Source organism: Symphalangus syndactylus, chromosome 14, assembly GCF_028878055.3.
Source record: "Symphalangus syndactylus isolate Jambi chromosome 14, NHGRI_mSymSyn1-v2.1_pri, whole genome shotgun sequence".
NCBI classification, from domain to species: domain Eukaryota; kingdom Metazoa; phylum Chordata; class Mammalia; order Primates; family Hylobatidae; genus Symphalangus; species Symphalangus syndactylus.
In genome coordinates, this window is record NC_072436.2 from 100,432,805 (window position 1) to 100,454,129 (window position 21,325).

Here is a 21,325-nt window from a genome sequence, read left to right on the forward strand (position 1 = left end):
CTGTTCTGAAATCGGTGTATTCCTTTGTTCTAATAGTTTCCAAAATTTCCTGTCAGGGTCTCATTTGCCCTACATGAGTAACATACCCAACCCTGAGCTAATCTCAGTCACCAGTGAGATAGAATGTCTTGACTGGTCAAGGCCAAGCCTGAGTCCATCACATCAGGTTGAGTTATCTCTACCTGAATCATGGAAAATAGGGTCATTCTCAAGATGAAATCCAGATGCTGTTTTCAAAATCAGAATATATTGATTTAGGTAGTCAAAAACAGAAAATGTTCACTGCATATACCACAATATCTTATTGTTCCTTATTTCTTTTATCTCCTTTCTTGTCTTAGATTAAACTTTGTGACATATATACGTTTTTCTTTAGCAGTTTGACACTTTACATCTTATTTTTACCATTCCATTGGATAGCCCTTCAAAATGGTCATTTACTAACATTACTTGACTGACCAGAATCTGAACCCCTATCAAAGGGATTCTCACACTCTGTTAGTCTTCATGGAATCCAAAAAGCTAAATGTTTGTTTTCTCTATTCCCTGGCACCTAGAAGCAGGCAAGTATCAGGTTCAACCGATGATATGATTTTGCCTGGGACATTGAATAAGAGACAAGGAACAGTGATGTTAAGAATAAACTATAGTTCATTCTGTCAGTCGATTGTGGAATATGGCATCCAATGGCATCAGGAGCAAGAATGGCCTCCTATGTCTATTTATAGGATCAGCACGAGCAGGCTAAATAGATAAGTTCTGTGGTACAACGGTGACTTTGTTTCTGGATGAACACCTTCTCTTCATTCCTGCCTATTTCCTGAGCCCTAGTCTTCAGTGTTCTCCTGGAGATACATAATATCCTTCAACTAAATCAATTTTTCTGCTGAATGTAGCAATCATCAATTTATGAGGGTTCAACCCGGGACCCTGACTAATAAAACATTAAAACTTTGTACACATTGTAAATATATTTTAATTGCATAGAATCACTGGATATAAATATGCAGATAAATATATGATTCATTTGAGTAGGGATCCAAGGGATGCTATATGAAGAAGTAAGAATCTGTAGGTATTATGTTAATTTATATCTAGAAAGAAAAATTATAGAACCAATTTACTAACTTTTTTAAATTTAGGAAATCTATTCACACAAAAAAGAACATATACTATACAGTGAAATAATTTTTAAAACTCAAAATATTCCAAAGAAGATCAGTGAAATCAGCACAATATATACAAATGCACATATAAAAATAAGACAGTATTTATTTTAATAAATGAGTATAGCTATTATAGCAGAAGTTAGTATAACAATCTAATAAAATGAAAAACCTAGGAGAGGTTTAATTAGGAAAAATAAATATAAATATTGATCCTAAATCCACTAAAATATAAGAATATATTATGAACAACTTTATGCCCACACATTAAGGAAGTTAGATAAAATTTGTAAAGTACACAAGAAACATAACAAAATGACACAAGGAGAAACTGAAAAATTGAATAAACTCATAACTAATAATGAAATGTTATTACTAATTAAAGACTTTCTTCAATAAAAATTCGATGCCAATATAGCTTTACCAGTAAATTATCTTAAATATTTAAGGAAGAAATACTAATCTTACATAAATTCTTCCAGAAAAAAAAAATGTATTACCCAATTTATTTCATGTGGTCAATATAATTTTGATGCCAAAAATTGAAAAAATATATATAGACTAATGTCTCATGAAAATAAATGTAAAACATTAAAAATTTAAAAATTAAAAACTGTAACAAACTCTTATTAGAATATATTAAAAATAACAATACATCATGATCAAGGTGGGTTTATACTTGGAATGCTAGGCTGTTTTAACAACCAAATCAATCAGTATAATTTAACCATTAAAAAAACATAAAAAAGAGAAAAATTATGTTAACATTTTAATATAGGTAGAAAAATAATTGATACAACTCAACTTTAATGCATGAAAGCTAGGAAAGAAGAATGTCTAGATATCTTATAAAAGAAATTGAAAAATTACTTGTAGCATATCAGCTTGAGCTACTATAACAAAATACCATAAACTGGGTGGCTTAAGACATAAACATTTATTTCTCACAGTTCTGGAGTTTGCAAAGTCCAAGAAAATGATGACAGCAGATTCCGTTTCTGGTGAGGGTCCTCTTCCAGGCTTGAAGATGACCTCCTTCTCACTGTATCTTCACATGGTAGAGAAAGAGAGAGCTCTGGTCTCTCCTCCTCTAGTAAGAACACTAATGTCATCTTGAGAATTCCACCTTCATGATCTCACTTGAGCATTACTTCCCCAAAACTCCATCTTCAAATATCATCACACTGTACATTAGGGCTTCTATCTATGAATTTGAGGGGTATACATACATTCAATTAGTAAGAGCACATCATGATTAATGGTACAAGATGGAATGTTGTTTGCCTGAAATTGGGAATGAAATATAAATGCCATTATTCCCACAGCAAATCAACAATATCCTGAAGGTTCTAGTCAGCAGAGTAAGACAAGAAAAAAAATTTAAATGGCATAAGGACTGGAAAGAAAGAGATAAAAGTGCAATTATGCACAGCCAATGTGCATATGAATAATGATAAACATAAAACATACTTAGATAGCTAAAACATCTCAACTTAAAAGACAACATATTGTGAGAATGCTTTCAGGAACTTTGACAGAAATGCTACATCCTTAAATACAAAGAGTGCTAAAAATTGAGATGAAAGTCATCAAGAATTTTATGTAAAATTTGGCAAAGGATGCAAGTAGACAACTTGTATGGAAAAATAAACGTGTAGTAGGTTTAATACAGCAATTATTTTAAAAATTAAACAATGTAGCTTCTCTTTTTTTTCCTTTTCAAATTAACAAATATGTCTAGGTTGTTGAGAGTGAGGTAAAAATGTAATCTCACATTTTAAATATAGGATTTTAAATCAGCTTAAGCTTTCTGGAAAAACACTCGATAATTTTGTCAAGAGTCTTCTAAATATTCATATATTTTGGCTAAGCTCTTTTTCTTGTAGGAATTTATCCTAAAGAAATTCTCAATCAGATATACTGATGTGTATTTATGTATGGAGATTTTTCATCAAAGTTTTTTTATAATGTCTCAATATTAGAAATAAATTGAACAATAATAAGAAAAGTATTAAGTAAACATGAAGATGTATGCACAGGCATAGCTCAGAAATACTGAACGTTCGATTCCAGGCCACCACAATAAAACAATTTTACAAAAAAGTGAATCACACAAATTTTCTGGTTTTCCAGTGCATATAAAAGTTATGTTTACATTATAGTATAGCCTATTAAGTGTGCAACAGCATTATATCTAAAAATAAATACGTACCTTAATTGAAAAAATACTTTATAGCTAAAAATGCTAATAATCATTTGAGCCTTCAGTGAGTCATAATCTTTTTGCTGGTGGAGGTTCTTGCCTTTACATTGATTGCCGCTGATTGATCAGGGTGGTGGTTGCTGAAGGTTGGCATAGCTGTGGAGATTGCTCAAAATAAGATGATAAAAGTCTCTGCATTGATTAGCTCTTTTCTTCATGAAAAATTGTCAGTAACATGGGATGTTGTCTGATATTATTTTACCCATAGTAGAATTTCTTTCAAAATTGGAAGCAATCCTCTCAAAACCGCCATTGCTTTATCTACTAAGTTGATGTAATACTCTAAATGCTTTGTTGTCATTTCAACAATGCTCATAGTCTCTTCACCAAGAGTAGATTCTACCTAAAAAAAAAAAAAATACTTTCTTTGCTCATTCGTAAGAAGCAAATCCTCCTCTGTTCAAGTTTTATCATGAGATTGCAGCAATTCAGTCACATCTTCAGGCTCCACTTCTAATTCTAGTCATCTTGCTATTTCTACATCTTCAGCTACTTCTTCAACTGAAGTCTTGAACCTCTCAGTCATCCATGAAGGTTGGAATTAACTTTTTCCAAAATCCTGTTAATGTGCATGTTTTTACCACCTCCCATGAATTATGACTTCTCTTAATGGCATCTGAAATGATAAATCCTTACCAGAAGGTTCTCAGTTTACTTTGCCCATATCCTTCAGAGGAATCACTGTATTTCTGAAATAATAAGACTCGAAAGTCAAAGTTACTCCTTGGTCCACAGGCTGAAGAACCAATGTTGTGTTAGCACACCTAAAAACAACATTAATCTCATTGTACCTCTCCATCAGAGCTCTTGAGTGACCAGGTCCATTGTCAATGAGTAGTAATAATTTAAAAGGAATCTTTTTTCTGAGCATTAGGTCTCAACAATGGGCTTAAAATATTCAGTAAACCATGTTGTAAACAGATGTACTGTCATCAGGCTTTTTTTTTCCATTTATAGAGCACTATAGAGTAGAATTAGCATAATTTTGGGGGCCCTAGAAGTTCTAGAATGGTAAATGAGCATTGGCTTCAGATTAGTTACCAGCTACATTAGACCCTAACAAAAGAGTCAGCTTGTCATTTGAAGTTTGGAAGCCAGGAATTGACTTCTCTCTAACTATAAAAGTCCCAGATGGCTCCAATATAGGACCATTTTATCTACATTGCAAATCTGTTGTTTAGGGTAGCCACCTTCATCAATTACCTCAGCTAAATCTTCTGGATAACTTGCTGCAGCTTTTACATCGGCACTTGCTGCTTCACCTTGCATGCACGTTATACAGATGGCTTCTCTTCTTTAACCTCATGAACCAAGCTCTGCTGGTGTCAGACTCTTCTCTGCAGCTTCCTCGCCTCTCTCAGCCTTCATGGAATTGAGGTGGGAATTGAACAATGAGAACACGTGGACACAGGAAGGGGAACATCACACTCCGGGGACTGTTGCAGGGTGGGGGGAGGGTGGAGGGATAGCATTAGGAGATACACCTAATGCTAAATGATGAGTTAATGGGTGCAGCACACCAACATGGCACATGGATACATATGTAACAAACCTGCACATCGTGCACATGTACCCTAAAACCTAAAGTATAATAATAATAATAATAATAATAATAATAATAATAATAAAGACTGGCTCTGGATTAGGCTTTGCTTTAAGGGAATGTCATGGCTGGTTTGATCTTCTAACCACTAAAACTTTCTCCCTACCAGAAATAAGTTTGTTTCCCTTTCTTATTATTTGTGTGTTCACTGGAATAGTAAATTCAATTTTTGTCAAGAACTTTTCCTTTGCATTATCAACATGAGTGTTTGATCCAAGATGTCTAGCTTTCAGAGTACTTCAACTTTTGATGTGACTTCCTCACTAAGCTTAATGATTTCTAGCTTTGTATTTAAGTGAAAGACATGCAGCTCTTCCTTTCACTTGAATACTTAGAAGCCATTTTAGGGTTATTAATTGGCCCAATTTTAATATTGTTCTCAGGAAATGGAGAGGCCCAAAAGAAGGAGAGAGACAAGACAGGAATGGCCAATTGGTAAAGCAGTCAGATTACACAAAACATTCATCGATTAAGTTCAGCCATCTTAGATGGGTGTTGTTTGTGGAGCCCCAAAACAAGTACAGTAGTGACATTAAAGATCACTGATCACCAATCACCATAACAGATATAATAATGAAAAGTTTGAAATATTGTAAGACTAACAAAAATGTGACACAGAGACATGAAGTGAGCGAATGCTGTTGGAAAAAATTGGCATCAATAGACTTGCTCAATGCAGGATTGCTACAATCTTTTAACTTGTAAAAAGCGCACCTGCTAAATGAAGTAAAGTAAAGCACAGTAAAACCAGGTATACCTATATAACATTTGAAGCAACCGAAACAGTGCTTCCAAGAATATGTAATAACATATGAAAAAGCTCATATTTAATTAGCAGTGAAAATATCAACTTAATGTAACTGGGATAACATTCCAAAATATGGAAATAATATTTGCACAGCTTTATGGATTTTCTTACATTGAATATACCCATAGACTCAGAATTGAGATTTTTAAAAAGTTGTAAATAACTATCCTGATTTCTGATACCACAGCTTTGTTTTCTCTGATTTGAATTTAATATAAATTTACTCACACAGTATATATTGTTCTTTGGCTACTTTTATTTGATACACTATTTGTTAGATTTAGCTCTTGCTTGTTCAGTTGTCCCATTGGTATCTACAAGGGATTCATTCCAGGACCCCAGTGGATATCAAAATCCAGGGATGCTTAAGTCTCTAAATATAAGAACTTTAATATATCTGAAAGTTATGTTGCTATGTATAGCAAAGGAAAAATAAAGGTTTTTTTTCCAAAATAGTCAATTAATTAAATCCCACTACCGAAGTAATCTTTTTTCACTGTTTTTTGATGCAATGTTAACAATAGTCCATTCCTTACTAATAATAATTTGTATAATTCCCCTTATGACACAGCTCTCTGTCAATTACCTAAAACAATATTGTTTTTATTTGTTGTCTTTTTTATTTTATTTTAACATAAAATAAGATCAGCTTTACCCCATTAAATATTTTTTCATAAGAGTATTTGTTTTACTCATTAGATGAATTGTAGAATATTCTATGAAGTACTACCAAACATACAAGCAACCATCCAGATATCTACTGAATATCTTAAGCTATAAAAACTTACTATAACTTAGTGTAATAATCTATAATAACTTGCTGACATCTGAGATATCTAGTTATTTTGTTTTGTAATAAGGTGTGTTTATTATTATTTTCTTCTTTTGTAATCCTAAAAATGTTTGAGCAATTTCTACTGTATACAACAAATACATATCTTTTTAAGGCCCCTCTAATTCAAATAATATTGATTTTTCTTGTTACTAGAAATGTAGTATGTTTTTAAGTACTTTTATTGTTCTAAGATTATGTTACTGATAAGTAGAAAGTTATGATACCTGTATCAAAGAAATCAAAATAAAACATTTAGTGTTAGTGTTTTTTGTTTTGTTTTGTTTTGTTTTTGTTTTTTATTTTTGAGACAGAGTCTTGCTCTGCCACCAGACTGGAGTGCAGTGGCGCCATCTCGGCTCACTGCAACCTCTGACTCCCTAGTTCAAGCAATTCTCCTGCCTCAGCCTCTCCAGTAGCTGGGATTACAGGCACACGCCACCATGCCCAGCTAATTTTTTGTATTTTTAGTAGAGACAGGGTTTCACCCTGTTGGCCAGGATGGTCTTGATCTCCTAACCTTGTGATCCACCTGCCTTGACCTCCCAAAGTGCTGGGATTACAGGCATGAGCCACTGTGGCCAGCCAGTCTTAGTTTTTAAGCTTTGTTTAAAATAAACTCCCTTGTTAGGTAGGTAATCATATAAATTATAGGAGATTTTTTTTAAAAATTATCCCTTTGGGAATAGAGTTTTGTGCTATATACAGAGGCACTTTTGTGCTTATAAATGTTTTGTGCTTATCAAATATATCATGTTGGTGAAATCTGTGAATCTTGAATTAACCTTTAAAAAGAACACTCTACCAGATGTTCATTTGAAAACCAGTTTAATTTGTTTTATAGATGGCTTAATATATTTCAGTTAGCAATTAGATGTTCCATGCAAATACCATTCTATTTAGTAATGGAGAAAGAGAAACCAAGACTCTAAGCAAAAAAATAAGTGATTACTCTGAATTGAGGCATCACAAGGAATAATTTTGCTAAGTGTTCCTTTTTACTACAAAGAGTAACCCACAATATTTTATTGAACTGTTACATGTATAAAGAAGACATATAACTTTCATAATCATATGCCTCTTTTCAGGAATAGTAACTATTGTCCAAAATCTCTATTATTCAAGCAATCCTTCTATAGGCAAAGACTACCAGGTACCATGTGTGAGTTGCTGTTTTTAATTTTTTTGATAAGTGGTGCTTTAAAACAGTTCTTAGAATATTTGCATTTTCTTATAGCACTGAACTTCTCTTTTACCATAGTTATAGATTATTTTGTTATAAAACCATTTTATCTGGCACGTATGGAGATAAAAGTAGCAACTCCATTTACATTTTATTAAATAAAAACCACCAGTATTTTGAAAACACTAACTTGTTGTTAAAACAAGTTGTAAAAGTGTCAAATGATTTTTTTCTATTTTCTATTTATAGTTTATTCATCTTTATTTAGCTTGCTTTTCTCTCTCTCTTTTTACCATACACATTGGGTTTATTGCTGAATTTCAGGAATTCTAAATAAGTTATAAATTGGGATACCTAGGCAAAAATTTTGAAAGACAATGATAGTGATGATAATAACAACTAGCATTCACTTAGTTGTTTATTTAATCCTCACAACCCTAGGAGACATAAGTTGTTACCATCCTCATTTTACAGGTGGAAACTGAGGCACAGATAGTTTAAATGACTTTAAGTTCTCAAAGGTGGTAAAAGGCAGAGTAGGATATTAGGCCCAGGAAGCTGGGCTCCAAAGGCTGCTTATAATTTTATCTTTTGAACCAGGACAATTTTGAGAGTAAAAGGATACATTAAAAAATAAAAATTGTCAACTGTTGACACATTTTTGACAGGAAATTAATTTCATTATATCAAAAGCCTTATAAAATGATGTAGTCAAAAACTATGTTCGTTTTTCTTTGTTTTGTTTTTTTGAGACGGAGTCTCACTCTGTTGCCCAGGCTGGAGTGCAATGGCACGATCTTGGCTCACTGAGACTGAAATTAGAAATAGAGGCAGAACTACCTAGCCTCTATTTCCTATACATATTTCAGATGTAAGTAATCTAGACTCTCCCACATTTTCCACTGACTTACTAACTGGCTGTCTGGAGGCTTCATGCTTTTGAAACCAGCAACGTAGGCCATGGCACAACTGGCTCTAGCACCAAGTGCCTGGCAGAAGCAGCAGAATTGCCCACTTTTTCCAATACAAACTAAAACCAGAAAGATATAGTACTCCCTAGCTTTCCCTGTCAATACACACTGTTTCATCAGCAAGTACCTGCTGACTAACACCTAAAAAAGAGATGTTTGTTCAATTCTGGAAAGGATTGGGAGAGGAAAGTTGGGTTTATCATTCATTTTAAGATTTAATGAATTATAGAGTCCTATAGAGTGTGAACTCTATTCACTGTATATGCACCTCAAACGTGCTAATAGATAAGACCATGACAGAAGCTAGAAGTACAAAATGCAAGAATAAATCCATTCTGATTTATTTTAATGTAACCAGTACTAACAATGTAGTTTTAGCTTTTTTAAATGTGATAAATGCAAAATTAAACAGGATGCTGGGGGTAGGGAGGGCATGAACTAGAACTACCACATGCAAAAGAGAATTTGTACAATTTGTAAAAATTTCATAATTCATAAAGCAAAATTTTAAAAAAATGCTTCTCTCATCCATGAAAACCAATAAATACTCTCCAATTCTTTGAAAATTTAGAAAAGCATCTGGAAACTTACATTGTCCTCTAGGTTGAAGTTTAAACATCTTTTATGTGGGTCTCATTACTTCTTCCCAAGAATGGGTCAGATCTTTCCATCTATGTGAGAGAAGACAGTATTCTGATTCTACAAGAGTTGTTGGTCATTACGCCTGTGCTTGAAGCCACTGTTCCAGGTACCAAGCTAACAAATATAAGGTGTAGTTCTTTAAAACAGTAGGAACAAAAAGTTGAGCATCCTGAGTCATATGGGTTAAGTGGTAAGATATTGGAGGGTCTCTGGTATCTTTTTCACTTAAGATATTAATATTTTTTATTTAAGAAGTTTTCTACCAGAAGCCTAGGAAGCTAACAATAAAATTACTCACTCCCCCTCCCCAATACCAACCCTCTTAGACATAAATATTTCCTTCAGTTTCTCTTGTTACTTTATGCTCTCATCCCTCTTCTCATTGTAGAGTAATGGGATCCAAGTTTGAGCTTTGGAAGGAAATCTAAACTGGCCCTTGAGGCTGCTTTGCTTCTAGACCATTCAGAATGATTTGGTTTTGGTAATGGCACTCTTCATGGGGTCCAATGTAGCTCCTTGGAATGCTCCAGGGGAATTGGGTAAAAAATCCCATCTGGTCATTAAGGATGACTTTGTCTTCCTTTCCTTCCTTAAAGACCTCCTTAGGAGAGGTGATTGTTCAACATCAGAATACAAATATTCCTATGTCTCTTGGTTAAATATTTCTGCTACCCATCAACATCCTCAATGCCTTAGAGAGAAAGTACAATGCTGACATTCATCAGATGAATACACTTTACATATTATCAAAACTTGATAGGATATAGTCTAAATTCCTTAATAGAATGTTCAAGCTCTTCATGGTCTGAATCTGCCCCTTACTGTCCAACACAGTGACCACTAACCTTATGTAGCTACTGAGCACTTAAAATTCAGATGTGCTGTAAATGTAGCACACATACTGAATTTTTGAGACTTAATATGAGAAAAGAAGATACAAATTCTTGTGAATATTATTTATATGAATTACATGTTGAAATGGTAATATTTTAGATACATTAAGTTAAATAAAATATAAAAATTAATTCAATCTTTTTGCTTTTTTTAAACACAACTACTAGGAAATTTAAAGTTTCATATGTGGATAGCATTTTATTTCTATTGGACAGCACTGGTGTATATCTTGCTCCTCAACTTGAAGTCATATTCTGCTTATTGCCTTGGCAATGGATTTATGCTTCAGTGCTTTGCAAATAGTGTTCTGAATCATGTTTTACAATTGTTCTTCCTCTTTAACTTTCACTCCATTATACCCTATTGCACAAACTGATGACCATGACATGCAAGAGATGAATAGCTAAAAAGCATAGTTCATATGTCGCTTCCTTTGCAAAGTCATCTCCGTTCCCTAAGACGGTTAATTGTGCTAATCCTAGCCTTATGTCTACACTTACTGTGAACTTGTGCACTATACTGTAACTATTATGTACATGTGTGTCTGTTTACTTACCTACAAGCCCCTTGAAGTCAGGGACCATGACATATATACTTAACATAGTACATAGTTTTCAATGAATGCTTCCTAACTGGAATCAAATAGTATTCCTCTATATCCTCTGGTTAATCTGCATGAATATCAATACATAGTCTATGAACATTACGTCAACATAAAGTGGTATTGAGAAGTTATGATACTGCAGGAAACTAAAACATCTACTTAAAAATAATTTATATTCCCCTTCCTGTGTCCAAGTGTTATTGTTCAATTCCCACCTATGAGTGAGAACATGCAATGTTTGGTTTTTTGTCCTTGCGATAGTTTGCTGAAAATGATGGTTTCCAGCTTCATCCATGTCCCTAGGTGGGAGGGATAGCATTAGGAGATATACCTAATGTAAATGACGAGTTAATGGGTGCAGCACACCAACATGGCACATGTATACGTATGTAACAAACCTGCACATTGTGCACATGTACTCTAGAACTTAAGGTATAATAAAAAAAATATTTAAAAAATGTAGAAACCAAAACTCAATATGGTCATCAATAATTATATAATCATCATGAACTGCAGCTGCATTTATACACAAAGCAAAATAACTACATAAAAGTAAACAAAAATAAATTTCTGAAAGTTAGTAATTCCTGAAACATATTGAGCACTCAATATGTGCATCTCACCATGTGAAGAATATGTTATCTCATACAATGTTCATAATGTATTTTTATCATTCCAGTGTTAGCATAAAATAGGGTAAATCTGACATTGAACAAAGGCAGTCTGACTTTAGAACTCTTGAACTTCCAATCTTTTGGAAATAAATTATAATATGGGTTTCCCAATAGATTCAAAGACCACTAAAAATGGAATACTTTGTCACATTCAGATAGACAGTCTATTTTTCATTATCTGAGTCAGATTCTTTGTCCTCAGTTTGGCTAAGAGTTTTATGGGCATCACAAACATGACTGGGACAGTGCTTTATAATGAGGATGAAAGGCAGAGAGAAAAATCCCAAAATACATTCTCTATCAGACTCTCAGGTCAGAATATAAACAGGAAACTGGCAGAAAGAAAAGAAGGATGCTACCTTTAAAAATAGCTGACAAAGCTCATAAGGTAGCTATCTGTTTTGTCTTGAACTGAAAATTCAAAATCACAGTTTAGAATTTTTATCTTTTCTACTTCGCTATGCTATTTTGGGTTTGTATCTATTATGCTTGGATTATTGAACCCTTTCCTCACTGAGTTTTTCTTCCCTTTCCAAAGAAATCTGAAAAATATTGCCAGATTAGTATTTCTGAAAACTGATTCACATAAACCAATTTTAGGCACAGGACAGCAAGTCCTATGTTGTGTCTAAAATGATCAGGCAAGCAGTGGACTGGAATTGCTTCTGTAAAGCCCTTAGAGGTTTGGCACTATCTATAGAATAAAGTTCAATGTCCACCTTCCACAGGCAGACACTGCCTCTTTCCAATGTTTCAATACCCTGCTCTCTTCCCGTACATTCATGTACTTGAATCCTCCGCTCCAAGGTTACTAACTGAAACAGCCTTCCAAACCTGTCATCCACGTTCTTATTACCCTGTCCTTATTCATAGTATTCTTTCAGCCTAAAATGTTATTCAGGACAGTTATACAAAACTTATCTTTTCTTACTGAGGCAGTTCAAGTCTACTGCTTGCCTGACCATTTCAGACACAACATAGAACTTTCCCACCCTGCACCTAAAAACTGAGCTGTCTTATTGTTATTGTTGACATTGCTTTGTGTTACATTCCATACAAACAGACTTTCTTTTCTCAAATGAACAACTGCTTTAGGCAAAGTCCATTGGCCATTCTCTTAATATATTTTATGACACCAAATTCAGGTCTGTTAATATAGGCAGAACTTAGTACACCTTTATTCTGTTAATAAAACTCATGATCTGAAATCAGTCCAGAATACTGTCTGAGTCATCTTTTTCTATCCTGAGTACATAGTAGGAAGGCATGCCATCAACTTCTCTCCAGAAAAGGAAGAATTTGTTTTGGCATTTGGTCTCCCTTTGTCTATAATGTTGAAAGGTTAAATTAGTTAGAATGAGGTAATATGGTTTAGATTGCTTTCAGTAGAGCTGTGATTTTCTGAACCAAAATGAAAGCTTTATAACTTCATCATTTAAAAGAAGGCAATGAAAAGCAGTGTTATATAATGAAGGAAATAAAACTTCTTGAAAGCCAAGAAATAAAAATGTTAAAATGAGCAAATTAAAATATTTTTATATTAGAAAAATTCAAATAATGATTTATTACAGTTTCATGTTTATTCAAATCTGTGTTTTGGGAAATGAGGGGAATTTTTTTAATATGGAAAGGAGATAAAATAGCAAAATTGCTTTAAAATTGTACTGAATATACATAGAAGCAAATACATAAATACTGACACAATTGGAAGAAAAAACTGAAGTGGTTAAAAATATGGCACTGCAATTTAAAATACATGGATCCAATTTCAATTTTCCCTTTCCAGACACTCTCCTTATATCCACCTCCACCCACTCTCCAATGCATAACCAAATATACATTAAAAAACTGTCGGTATCTAATTCAAATCTCTCCATTTTATGAGTCTTCAAACAATTTCTATAACATAATAAAAGTAATTTTGTTTCCTTTTGTATTTTTCGGACCCTAAATGTTATTAATATATTTCTGAATGAAAGGATGTCTACACATAGAAGCCATTCAGTTTTTCTCTTCATGTTTTCCTCTTAACAGTCAAGGCCTCCCTCTTCAAAGCCCTAGTGGGGCGAGAGGAAAGAGGAACCATGACAATTCCATGGGCACCCACTTTGTTTTTCAGGGATGCATTTCTGTGTAACCATTGAGCTCCTATTTGCGCAAATGCAGAGCTAGTCTAAGAATCACAATCCCTATTTCCCCTTACTTCAAATGCTAACTTCCTGATATAGACATATTTTCATTTAAAATGTTTTCAGAGGAAAGATGGGAAGTGGGAGTGAAAAAATGTAATTTATTTTATTTTATTTTGACTTTCATCCACAGTTATATCCTAGCTAACCAAGTTCTCTACCGCCTTTACCTCAGTGATTTACTCCCTGTGTTCAAGGCCTTACTATGACCTCTTAGACATCCAGAGCAGGAAACTCTGGGTAATACGGTGTGTTCAGCATCTTCCAAATGCTCTTACTTCCTATCTTAATCTATGGCTTCTACCTCCAATGTCAAAATTGGCATGCTCTGTTACAGCTTTCTCAATTTGTCTTCTGTGATTTGTGATAATGGATTTCAGACCAACTATCACGTTAATCATTCCTAGAATTTACATTATCTTACTTCTGTCACAAAGGTATGTTTGCATTTGTTTGTTTTCAGAAATCAACCCAAGGAGCCACTAGTGAGGCAAACAGGCCTTTTGATACACTGAAAGACCCTTCAGAAAGATATCTCGTCTCCTCAGAAGTAACAAATGTATTATTTTTCTTTTATCACATCAGTCAGTTGTGAAACATACAGTCGAATTTTTACAATTACAGCCAAATCAAGGTTTTCATTTGACTAGCATAAGAAAAAATGGACTTTATTGGTAGTCTCCATGTCTGAAGATTTAAGAAAATAGTACATATTAACTTAAATTTACATCATAAATATGTATTTTAAGGATGTCTGTTCACAGTAAATCATCTATATTCAGGGGTGAACAGATTGCACAAAACAACAGTGGTTCTCCATTTATTTATAACATGAAATATATGCTAATATATATAATGTTGAAGGTTTTTTTACTTAAAAAATTCAGACATACACAAAAGTAGAGCGAAGAATATAGAAACATCATAGATTCATCACCTAGATGTAATAATAATTATTTAGGTTTGCTATTCTTGCCCAATCTCTCTTTTTTTCAATTTTTTTTTCTTTCTTCTTTGGCCTGAAATATTTTAAAATATCAAACATCATGTCATTTCACTCCTGTGTATTTCAGTATGTTTCTCTAAAATAGAGGAATATTTTCTTATATAATTACAGTGCATTATCACAGTCAACAAACATTAGCAGTAATTCCTTGACACTGTTTCATTTCTAATCCATATTCAAATTTCCTGTTTTTTTGCAAAATGTCTTTTTGAAGCTGATTTCTTCAAATGAGGATCGAAATAAATTCTACGTCTGTCACCCCTGTCTTTGACTAGGAAAGGGAACTCCCTGACCCCTTGTGCTTCCCGAGTGAGGCAATGCCTCGCCCTGCTTCGGCTCGCACACGGTGCGCTGCACCCACTATCCTGCGCCCACTGTCTGGCACTCCCTAGTGAGGTGAACCCGGTACCTCAGATGGAAATGCAGAAATCACCCGTTTTCTGCGTCACTCATGCTGGGAGCTGTAGACTGGAGCTGTTCCTATTCGGCCATCTTGGCTCCCCCATTCAGGACATACGCATGGGCAAGGACTTCATGTCTAAAACACCAAAAGCAATGGCAACAAAAGCCAAAATCGACAAATGGGATCTCATTAAACTAAAGAGCTTCTGCACAGCAAAAGCAACTACCATCAGAGTGAATAGGCAACCTACAAAATGGGAGAAAATTTTCGCAGCCTACTCATTTGACAAAGGGCTAATATCCAGAATCTACAATGAACTCAAACAAATTTACAAGAAAAAAACAAACAACCCCATCAAAAAGTGGGTGAAGGACATGAACAGACACTTCTCAAAAGAAGACATTTGTGCAGCCAAAAAACACATGAAAAAATGCTCATCATCACTGGCCATCAGAGAAATGTAAATCAAAACCACAATGAGATACCATCTCACACCAGTTAGAATGGCCATCATTAAAAAGTCAGGAAACAACAGGTGCTGGAGAGGATGTGGAGAAATAGGAACACTTTTACACTGTTGGTGGGACTGCAAACTAGTTCAACCATTGTGGAAGTCAGTGTGGCGATTCCTCAGGGATCTCGAACTAGAAATACCATTTGACCCAGCCATCCCATTACCGGGTATATACCCAAAGGACTATAAATCATGCTGCTATAAAGACACATGCACACGTATGTTTATTGCGGCACTATTCACAATAGCGAAGACTTGGAACCAACCCAAATGTCCAACAACGATAGACTGGATTAAGAAAATGTGGCACATATACACCATGGAATACTATGCAGCCATAAAAAATGATGAGTTCATGTCCTTTGTAGGGACATGGATGAAACTGGAAATCATCATTCTCACTAAACTATCACAAGGACAAAAAACCAAACATCGCATATTCTCACTCATAGGTGGGAACTGAACAATGAGAACACATGGACACAGGAAGGGGAACATCGCCCCTTGGGTACTGTTGTGGGGTGGGGGTAGGGGGGAGGGATAGCATTTGGAGATATACCTAATGTTAAATGACGAGTTACTGGGTGCAGCACACCAACATGGCACATGTTTACATATGTAACAAACCTGCACACTGTGCACATGTACCCTAAAACTTAAAGTATAATAATAACATAAAATAAAAAAGAAATTCTATGTGTTATATCTTTTGAATATCCTTTAATTGAGAATAGGGCCCCTCTGCCTTTTTTTTCCCTGCCTTTAAAAATTTATTGAAAACAACTGACTTAGTTGTCTTTTAAAGGGACTCAATTAAAAGTTTTCTTTTTTCCTTATGGTATCTGATAATGTGTTTCTCTGTCTTCCGTGTTTTTAATAAACTCAAATTTAAGTACTTTTGGATAGAACAATTTCTTAAATGGCACTATGGCTAATTTACATGGCCATCCTATATAGCTGTGGATATTTAAACAGGTGTTTTTGTCCTCTGCAACTGAAAGCCACACATTTGTAGAATGTGCCTCAAATCTTCTTGCCGTTAGGAGTTTCAGGATCTCGCTTCTATCATTGTCTCCTTGAAGCTGTTTCTTCTCAAATTGCACCCTCAAGAAGTGATGTCTCTATTTTCCTGGGTGTCCTCTTTTCCTCTCTCTCTTTCTGCACAAATTCTTGTGCTTTCTTTTTAATGTTTTATTTCTATTTCTTTACATTAAATAGGAAGTATAATTTCTTCCCATATTCCCTGTCCATTCATGCAAAACCCTTATTATCAAAGGCAAGACCACTGCGATTCATTTTGACTCAGGTTCCAAATAAACATTTAACAAACATTTTTAGGTGATTCTTATGTGCCAGGCTCTCTGCTAGCTTTGAGAAAATAGAGATGAATAAGTCAAAGACCATTTACTTCGGTGGCCTACGGGGGAAGATAGGCAGCCAAACACACCACACAATATGACCTCAGTGGTACAATGTCAATGCCAGTTGAGTGCTGTGGAAACAAATGCTTCTAGCCTTTGTAAGGCCCATGAGTGGGTTTATGGCTCTTTATAACCCAACGTTATAGACAGCACCTGCCAATCATTTGATATGGATTTGCTAGAAAAAAGAGCCAGCACCACATTTTCTGCTCCATTCCATCCTGTGACCTTTTTTATTTGTATCTACCTTTGGCCACACCCCTTGCTTTCTCCTTGTCACCATACCCTGAGTTAGATCTCCCATCATATTGCCACACTTCGTATTACACAACTGGTTTTTGCTTCTCTCTCTCTCTCTCTTCCCCCACTGCCCCAAGAGGAGCAGGCACGTGTTAAGAGATGAAGCTAGTTTCATTTCTTTTTATTTCAATATAATAAGAAATAGGGAAAAGTGGAGATAGAAAATGGAATGTTTGTGTTTATAAATGAATAATTAATATTTATAATTTGTTAAAAAATTAATCAAAGACAATTTATTTTGGGCTTAGATTTCCTAGCTATGTGCCCATCTACACATGCTTAAGCTCACTTGCAGCCATTACCAAGGAAGAAAAAGGGAATCATCATTAGCAGTTCTTCCTCTCCCCTTTCTAGTATTAGTTTGGCAACCATATGCATGCTGAAGAAACGTATTTTACTGAATATCCATATTAGATTATTGGACCCTCATTTATAATGCTGCAAAAACCTCAAAGTTGTCCTGCATAGTCAAGGTCAATGTTCTGTTGTAGAGACTACTGCATTCTATCAAGAGCCCTTCTATTTAGTAAAGATTTCCCAAATGCTCACCTGAAAGTTTATTTTAAATAGATGCAGTTGGTTCCCTGGAGAGAAGTCCAGTGTCACTAGCTCTGGATAACAGTTATAGCTTCTAGTTTCATTTAGCTTCACAGGCCTTTTATCTGGAAAAAGACATAAGAGCTAGAATGATACATAAGGAGGTGAGTGCAAAACTGCTTTTCCCTGGGAAGATTTAGAAAACTGACAGGCATGATGTTAAATCTGCCATATGGACGATAACATCAACTGGAGGAAATATTGCAGATGTTGTTAATACCTGAAAAAAATAAGACAGAGGAAAAAACCTCTTGTCAGAGAATATCTGTCCTACTAAAAATAGAGTTTAAAGCTAGGACAGGATTTTCCACACAGATCCTTGTAAAGGTCATATGACCCTCCACCTTGCATTCTCTTTATAGATGAATGATATTTCTACTGTGATTTGTGCAATGCCTGCTATTATCCTGTATAAGAACACATTTAAATACCATGCCAGCTCAAAATAGCTGGACTCTTTCCTACCACTGCTGTTAGAAGAAATAACTAGCATGCTATAAAAATTGCTGTTTGGCCCCGAATTTTGCATAAGGTATATAATGAGCTAAGTTGAAATCTATTATACAGTAGAGCTTAAAGATGACAAACAGCTTTTAAATCTTGGTTATGTTAAAATAAGGGCATATACATGTATTTGTGTATGTGTGTGTGTGTGTGTGTGTGTGTATTTGTGTGTGTAGGAGTAAGTACCAATGAGTACACAAAAAGAATTTTATAGCACTTCTTTTCTACACTTCATTCAGGTATGTGGCAAATCACTTGACCTCCAGTGAACTCATTTATAATGGGTTGAAAATATCCAAAGATGGGAAGACTGCCGGGAAGATAGCAGGAGATGCTGTAAGTGCAGCAGTACTTCCTGCCTCATTGTTCTTTGACCTTTTCTTCATTTAAAGTGATGTTGGTGGCCTCGTGCGGTGGCTCACGCTTGTAATCCCAGCACTTTGGGAGGCCGAGGCGGGCGGATCACGAGGTCAGGAGATCGAGACCACGGTGAAACCCTGTCTCTACTAAAAATACAAAAAATTAGCCGGGCTTGGTGGCGGGCTCCTGTAGTCCCAGCTACTCAGAGAAGCTGAGGCAGGAGAATGGCGTGAACCCGGGAGGCGGAGCTTGCAGTGAGCTGAGATTGCGCCACTGCACTCCAGCCTGGGCGACAAGAGCGAGACTCCATCTCAAAAAAAAAATTAAAAAAAAAAATAAATAAAGTGATGTTGGTACCTGGAGCAAGGCTGCTAGATTAGCAACATAAGAACTATTTTCTTTTCATTCAGTGGAAATATACCTGGGAAAGTAATGTTAATTTGCTATTTGTACTATCAGAAAAAAACTAGGGGACATAATAATGTGGTATAGAACTTACCTAGGAGAGTTCATCCTAAGATCCCAGTCACAGCTTGTTTATTTGCTCTATTTTGTATTTAATGATGTTTGGCAAACCTTTAAGGGAAGAGAATTGAAATCTGCTGCTCTGCCTTCAATACTTGCTTGTTGCTGTCAGGGTACAGGATTAAAGGTGCTCACAGTGGGGCAAACACAAACTTCAGAATTTCTCTGGACCCAAGGGTTAGTTATAATAGTCCTGGTATTATTTTTGTTTAATCTGTCAATGAACCAATGATACCTGGTTGCTTACCAATGGGGTGAAGCTGGGAAAAGACTCACTGCTACCCTCAGTGTCCAAAAAAAAAAAAAATCATCACCTTCATCCGAATGAGTGATCCTAGTGTGAGGCCAAACACTTAATGACAATGCGGCACTCCTTAGTCAGCAGACACAGTCAGGAACAGTCAGAGTTAGCTCTAGTTTAGTAATAGAACCTCCATCCAGAATTCCATTCACGTGAACAGTCTCCATGAAGAGCCGATGAAAAGTATTCCCTAATAAAAAGAGAAACGGGCACCCAAGAAGAAAGAACACAAGCATAACAGTTATGGCTGGTATACTCAGTGTTAGGTAACATGGGGTACCTTAAAATGGCGCCGTACCTTAAGATGGAGCCGGTTCCGGGTTCTTCTCCCCTCCTTGACCGGGCACTGTCTGAACCTGCCAAAGGAGGGCCAATCAGAAAGAAGCGTCTCCCGCCTTCCCTTGGGCCCGCCCCTAGCCCAATCCACGTAGGCCCAAGGGATATAAAACCCAGCACACCAGCAGCCCTCTCTCTCTTCTCTTCTTTCTCCTTGCGTGGTGCCGCTCGATACCTCCAATAAAGATCTCTTGACCGCGACTGGTGTAGTTTGGTCTCCGCCCGGCCCCTTTCACTCAGGGTCAGGGCAGATCTCGCGAACTCTCTAAGCAGACACTGGCTCATGGGAGTTTGTGGATAAATCCAGGGCACAGCAAATGACGCATTATTCTCTAGACTCTGCCAGTGCTTGAGGGTCCCCATCTGCTTGCTAATACTATAGAGGACAAAGGACAATATCATCAACCATGGGCAAAGACAGAGCATGCAGGGCTGCGGGTCCATGGCGTTCACCATAACGGGTCACTCTCCCCTTTCTCCCTGGTTCATTTGGCCATTCCGTCTAGAGAGCACCACAGACGCTGTGCACAACAGAGGCTTTAAGTGACTACTTCTCCATATCCAGAGGTTTAGAGGATTGAGTAAGAACCTAACTTTATATGCTTTTAACACAGCTAATTACAAGGACATGTGTTGTCAGGGCCTCAGTTATTTGGTATATGGGATGTCTTTTTGACATATACTCCTCCAGGGCTTATCTTTCCTTTCCTACTGTTCCCACCAACTTAAGGTCAGATTTATCTGAAAGGGATTTTGGCTTATGAATCTATAAATATGCCTATTAATATTTTTTCTGTAAATACAGAAACAACACGTTAGCCTTATCAGTGAAACCTTGGGCCTCTTTAATATCAGATTTTCAGTTTGCATTAGGATCATAGTAAACTAGCTAAAGGAAGAAAAAATAAATAAACTGTCATTCTAAAGGTCAGCCTTCTTAATTAAATGAAAACTCAGGCAGCAGCATTAGAAAATGAAGTGACTGTAGCCTGTGCTCTTTGTGAGGGGACCCTACAGAGTATCCAGCCCATGCTGCCAAAAGCATGGCAAGCTGAATTATGCCGGGATGGATAAGAGGCTGCTGTGTTCAGTGGTGGTTTTTCCTTTGCAAGCAAGTGGAATTGATTGTGTGTGTGTCTGTTCTTGAAACTGTTCCATTTCTAGCCCACCTCATTTTCACCTTCTCTTTGATTTACCACCACCACCTTGCCATTCCCTGGAGCTTCCTG

The 21,325-nt window shown here is 35.8% G+C and overlaps 1 long non-coding RNA gene across 2 annotated transcripts; it reads right to left on the minus strand.

Moving 5' to 3' along the window:
- Nucleotides 1-1,757: 1,757 nt before the first annotated feature.
- On the minus strand, nt 1,758-20,140 carry LOC129462595 (uncharacterized). Of its 2 annotated transcripts, none has more exons than XR_008650898.2 (7): nt 20,059-20,140; nt 19,774-19,950; nt 18,023-18,135; nt 15,245-15,373; nt 9,418-9,497; nt 4,633-4,791; nt 1,758-2,370 (listed from the first exon to the last, which is right to left on the minus strand). It is a non-coding gene; the product is annotated as an uncharacterized lncRNA (long non-coding RNA). The 2 variants fall into 2 exon arrangements; XR_010115761.1 differs by having other exon boundaries at nt 19,707-19,950.
- Nucleotides 20,141-21,325: the final 1,185 nt, after the last annotated feature.